The sequence below is a fragment of the Phalaenopsis equestris genome, unplaced genomic scaffold (genome assembly GCF_001263595.1).
Source record: "Phalaenopsis equestris unplaced genomic scaffold, ASM126359v1 Scaffold001173, whole genome shotgun sequence".
In the NCBI taxonomy this organism is placed as follows: Eukaryota; Viridiplantae; Streptophyta; class Magnoliopsida; order Asparagales; family Orchidaceae; genus Phalaenopsis; species Phalaenopsis equestris.
The window spans coordinates 7,254-12,852 of NW_018165612.1; positions in this window are offsets into that span (position 1 = coordinate 7,254).

Consider the following 5,599-nt stretch of genomic DNA (forward strand, 5'->3'; position numbering starts at 1 on the left):
TGAAACGGAATAGCATAATTTCTCCAAGTATTCTGCTCGTATGCTATTTCTTATATGTTAACACTTAGTGTAACTTGTAATATAATTTTTATTGTTTACCTGCTTTATATAATTGTTTTATTTGATTTGTTATGAATATTTTATAATTACAGGGGAGATAATCAACAACCTTAAGAAGAAGGATATGTTGAAGAAGATATGAAGAATGTTGCGCTTTTAAAGATTATGTGGAAATTGTTGTTTGTGATAGACAACTTTTTAGTTTCATGTATTATTGTAGCATATGTAAATGTTGTTGTCTAGAGATATGAGTTTGTTAGTAAATTATTTGATTGTTTACACGTTATTTTTTGTTTTCCTTCTCAAAGTTCGAACTTTGTAAAGAGATTTAGTTATAATTCTATCCAAAATTTGTGATTATTTTGATGGAATCATGTGGGAGATTATATATTGGTATGTTGAATGTATGTCGGCATCATTTTGATTGCAAAGGTTCAATAATTGGAGACTTTGTCTGTAAGCCTCCGGTGGCAGCCCCGGCCCATTGTCGTCGACTTAGGAACTTTACGGCAGCAGTCGGGAACGGCGATTTGATTTTCGGGTGAAAGAATGAATTCAAAGAAGGTTGGTTGCAAATCTCCTTCAGCTGCTGGTACTTATTGTAAGAAAGCAAACTACTATGAAGCATCCGGTTGTGTTAGCAGCTATCCTACACTTGAACAATTTACTAATGAAATTGGAAATTTGACCACATATCCTATAGAGAATGATGAATGGGAAATAATTGGGAAAAAGAAGAATAAAGTTGGGGCTGTGGCTGGGAAGCAATGGAGTTCAAGTTCTGTTCTTAAAACATGGGTTCAGTCTGGAAATGTGAAATCTTGTACTAGTTGGGCCGATATTGTTGATTCTCAAGCAGCAGTTCTCAGGGATTAGAAAATGTGAAATTGGACTTTCTTCTGCTTCCCCATAATGCACCTCTGACTCATGTGTCCACGCCTGAGTAAACCTATAGTCATATATAGTGTGTCAGTTTTCTTACCCCGAGCCATTACTAATGCTTCTTTGGTAATCCTCCACGTGCTATCTGAGAACACCACTGAATGACCACCCTCATTGAGTTGCCCGACAGAGATGAGATTTTTCTTCAACTCAGGAACGTGTCTGACCTTTTGCAAAGTCCATTTGTTATTATTAGGGAGTCCAATATCAATGTCTCCCATCCCCACCACGTCTAAAGCTTTTCCATCAGCCAGATGTACCTTCCCAAAGTTACCTGCAACATAATTTTGCATTAACTCCCGACGGGAAGATGTATGGAAGGAAGCCCCTGAATCCAGTATTCAGTCATCAACAGAACTGTAAACTATCAGAAATAGTGCATCATGTATTTCTTCAGTTACAACATTAGCGTCATCAATCTTCTTCTTCTTAGGATTCATACAATTTCTTTTTATGTGGTCAGCCTTGCCATAATTTCAACAGGTTGTTTGTTGACCAGACTTTGATTTTGGTATTCCTCTGTTTGAGTTCCTATCATGTGATCTCCTTCTGGAATCAACATTCAGCGTCGAACTTGAACACGAGGCCTCGTCAGAATCCTTCCTACGCACCTCTTCAGTTAAAATAAAATCACGAATATCATCATATTTCAGCTTAGATTTACTTGCAGAACTATTAACTGTCATTCTCATGGCTTCCCAGTTATTTGGCAATGAAGCCAACAATATAAGTGCACGTATCTCATCATCAAAATCAATTTTAACAGACGACAATTGATTTGTGATAGTATTGAAATCATTCAGGTGTTGAGCAACAGAGACGTCTTCACTTCCGTCATCGTCAAGTTGGGTAACATTTTCATGAAGTGCACATTATTATTCGCCGATGGTTTTTCATACATACTTGATAAAGCCGTTATGAGATCTGCAGTAGTCCTCTCCTTGATGACATTGTGGGCAACCGATCTCAACAGGGTTAATCGTATAACCCCCAGAACCTGTCGATCCAACAGATTGCATTCCGCTTTGTCCATCTTTTCTGGTCGTTTTCCCAGTAATGGAAGATGAAGTTTCTTCTCATAAAGGTTGTCTTCTATCTGCATCATCCAGTAAGTAAAATCTGTGTCATTGAACTTCTCGATCCCCGGTGTCATCATTTCGTCTCCGCCCATCATTCTTCTTTAAATGCGAACACAAGCTCTGATACTAGTTGTTGTGAAAAAAACAACTACAATAAAATGAAAAATGGAACGAGTAAAATTGCACACAGAGAAAAAAATACCAGAGTGACACACAGATTTACGTCGTTCGGCAAATTTGCCTACGTCCACGAAGCTGCATAGGATTTTACTACTTCGAGGAATTACACCGTCGAACCCCTCGACGTTTACAATAAAATTTATATTTTTTTCTCTCCCTTCCTCTCTCTCTCTCTCTCTTCCTCTCTTTCTCTTAGCTCTCAAGCTGACTTGGCTTGGCCTTGTTTGGCTTACTTGGCTTGCATTTCCTTTAAATCAAAAGAGACTATTTATAGAACCATGAGAGCGGTAGGTGGGAGGTAGGTGAGCGGTAGGTGGGATATGGTAGGTGAGCGGTAGGTGGGTGTGGTAGGTGAGCGGTGGGTGGTGGGGTACTTAATTAAGAAGCTAATTAAATTCGGTGGATCGGGTCTTCACATTACCCAACAGACTCATGCGTTTTTTAAATAAAATGGTGCAAAAGAAGATTTAAAAAAAAAAATGAAATAGATATTTCTGTAAAAAAGGGATCATCATTCATATTGTCAAACTGATTGAAATGCCAATTTTAAGGTTGGTTTGATCTCGTCACTAAATTATGTATTACTCATGTGTTATTCAAATTATATACTATTGGTATCATTAGAAAGCAAACATAATTCTATTTTGATGCTCTCCTGGTTGGTCAATTTTATTACCAGAAAAAGTTGCAAATTTGAAACAATGATAGAAAGAAAGCGCAGAGAAATCTTAAAAGTGATTGCTTGTCAGAAGAAAAAGAAGGGGATGTAGAGAAGGGAGAAGAAGTGGTCAGACACAAAAGGGCTAAAGCCAATAGAACAGGACTGAAGGGAACTTGTGAACCAGGGTTAAGAACTCACAAGCAATCACCTAATTTCTCAAACACTATCAAAATCTTCATTTTCAACACTCTTAAATGCAGCACTTAACAATTAGTTGTCCCTTTCTTTTTAAAATAATTACAAGTGTAATGAAATAATAGTTAAGCACAGGTTAAATATGTGGATGCCTTCTTTTATGAGTGCAATGAATCATCTTTTGATGAGTGCTTATCACACTTGCTTTAAAAAAAATTTAAAAAAAAAAACAGGTTCAATAATTGATCAACTAAAATAATTTTTCTTCTACCACAATCAATACAATAATGTGGTGGCTAAAACCAACGTCGTATCATTCAGCTGCGGCAGCGGTTTAAAAATCGTTGTCGTAGGATTTTGCGGCACTAGGTATCGGCAGCGGTTTTGTAGTGGTTTTTTAACTGCTGCTAGATTTTTATTGGTGGCTAAATTAACATGGCATTCTACACAATCATTTGATGAAACAAAGGGCATTAATTCATACGAAACAGGAGGGCATTCTAAGAAGCAATATTTCGTATGAATTAATGCTCATAGAAACATAAAAGGAACATTTCCATACATACCACACAATTCTTATGAAAATTAAAAATAATAATAAATAATAATAAAAGCACTACAAAATCGCTATTTTTAGATAAATCATGTGATCCCTAAATTTGATTAGCGATTTTACATATTGCTTTTTACATTTACACCACCCAAATCTTCCATAGAACATTGAAGATACCATTGTCGAAGTCTTCTCCTGCACAAAATTAATTTAAGATTGTTTTCGAAAATGTCATGTTGCAAATTGTCATGTTGTAAATATCCAATTCAATTAAGATTTAAATATTTATGCCATCTGAGCATCTTTTCAGCAACGATCTCAATAGGCTGCACGACCAATAATGTAATTTTTGTTTCTGTAGCCTTATTGGGGCAAGAATACTTTATGAGAGGTACAAATGAGGCATGAGAACATACAATTATGCACAAGAGCAATGCTGAAATCATGAAACCAACCCTCGAAAGCACATGTATGCAAATCTTCCATAAATGAATCCTTGAGTCCCTATTAAATAATCATGGAGATAAACAAAACCTTATATAGTTTCTTCCTTCGACCTTTTGATTCGAATGGGAATCGCCTCAGCATGAGAAAGAGGCTAACCGCATAATCATTTGAAACATAACTGTAAAGAAAATTAGGATGTACAAGAAGGTTGAGAAAATTCTTACCGTCCTCCATAAGCAAGAAACCAAGTGCAGCAATCAAGGATACCACTGCAATTACGAAAAGATGAAGAAGGGCCTCATATAGGTGGATGAATAAAAAAAGAGAGCAATTTAAAGCATTATAAGACTTTAGCTGCTAAAAATTTTTTGCCGATTTCCCCCACAACTTTAGCATCATCTGTCCATAAGCATATCCATATACAAATCCGATAGAAAAGCAAAAATCTAAGAACACCTAACTAGGATAGTCGATGCAATTTTAGCACATTAAATCACTTTCTTGTAAAGTCAGTCAAGCATCTGAGAATAAAATTAAAGTACTTGTAAGCCAAACAAAAAAATGAAACAAAAAAAGAAATCTTCTCCTCAGATGGTCGCTAAATGTTTTGTCTGATGGCTTACCAAACTTTGAATTTTAAAAACCAATGTTAACTCATGCAGAGAATATGATTTCAGAAAAAAACAGTGGTTTCTTGCATATCCACATACCATCAAATCTGCTCTAGCATCAATGCAAAAAAAGAAAAGAGCTTTGCAGCATTATGAGTAAAGAAGCACCATCTTAAGCATTTTGAAAACAGGGAAAGATAGGATTATGAAATGTAATTCATCTTGATCGCCCATTAGAGATAGAAAGAAAGATGAAGGAAACTACAAGGTTAGTGGAGCTTTGATTCAATTAGCATGTGAAGCAATAATACTCAAAAATTAACAAACCATCCAAATTGAGATACATCCAAAATCTATAGATTAATAAAGTATGTTGACTGCTAAAAATTCGAAAAACATACCAAAATATAAAATTGAATTCACTACATATTCAAACGTTCAAGATAAAATTCTAAGTAATATCAATCTAACAAAATTAAGCCCTCATTCATCCCCACAGAACTAAGTCACTATTTTAGCTTACTCTGCATCCACCTAGACTTCGACTCCATTGACTTCGAGAAAAATGCATGAATCATTGTTGTGTTCTTCGATAATTTATCAAGAAGAATTTTCTTTTCTTCCTCTAAGAATCCTGAAATATTAGGCAACTTTGTCGTTAACTCGATAAACATTTTTCTATCTACTAAGGTTATTGTTATACTTTTTATAGCACTAGAAACTTCACTAACACTATTGGACATCATAAATGAAGGAATTTATGTCATTTTCTTATTTCTGAAAAAAAATATATTTTTTTAAATAATACCTGAATATGAGATATGTATTCCTCACGACTCATTAATATATATATATATATATATATATATAT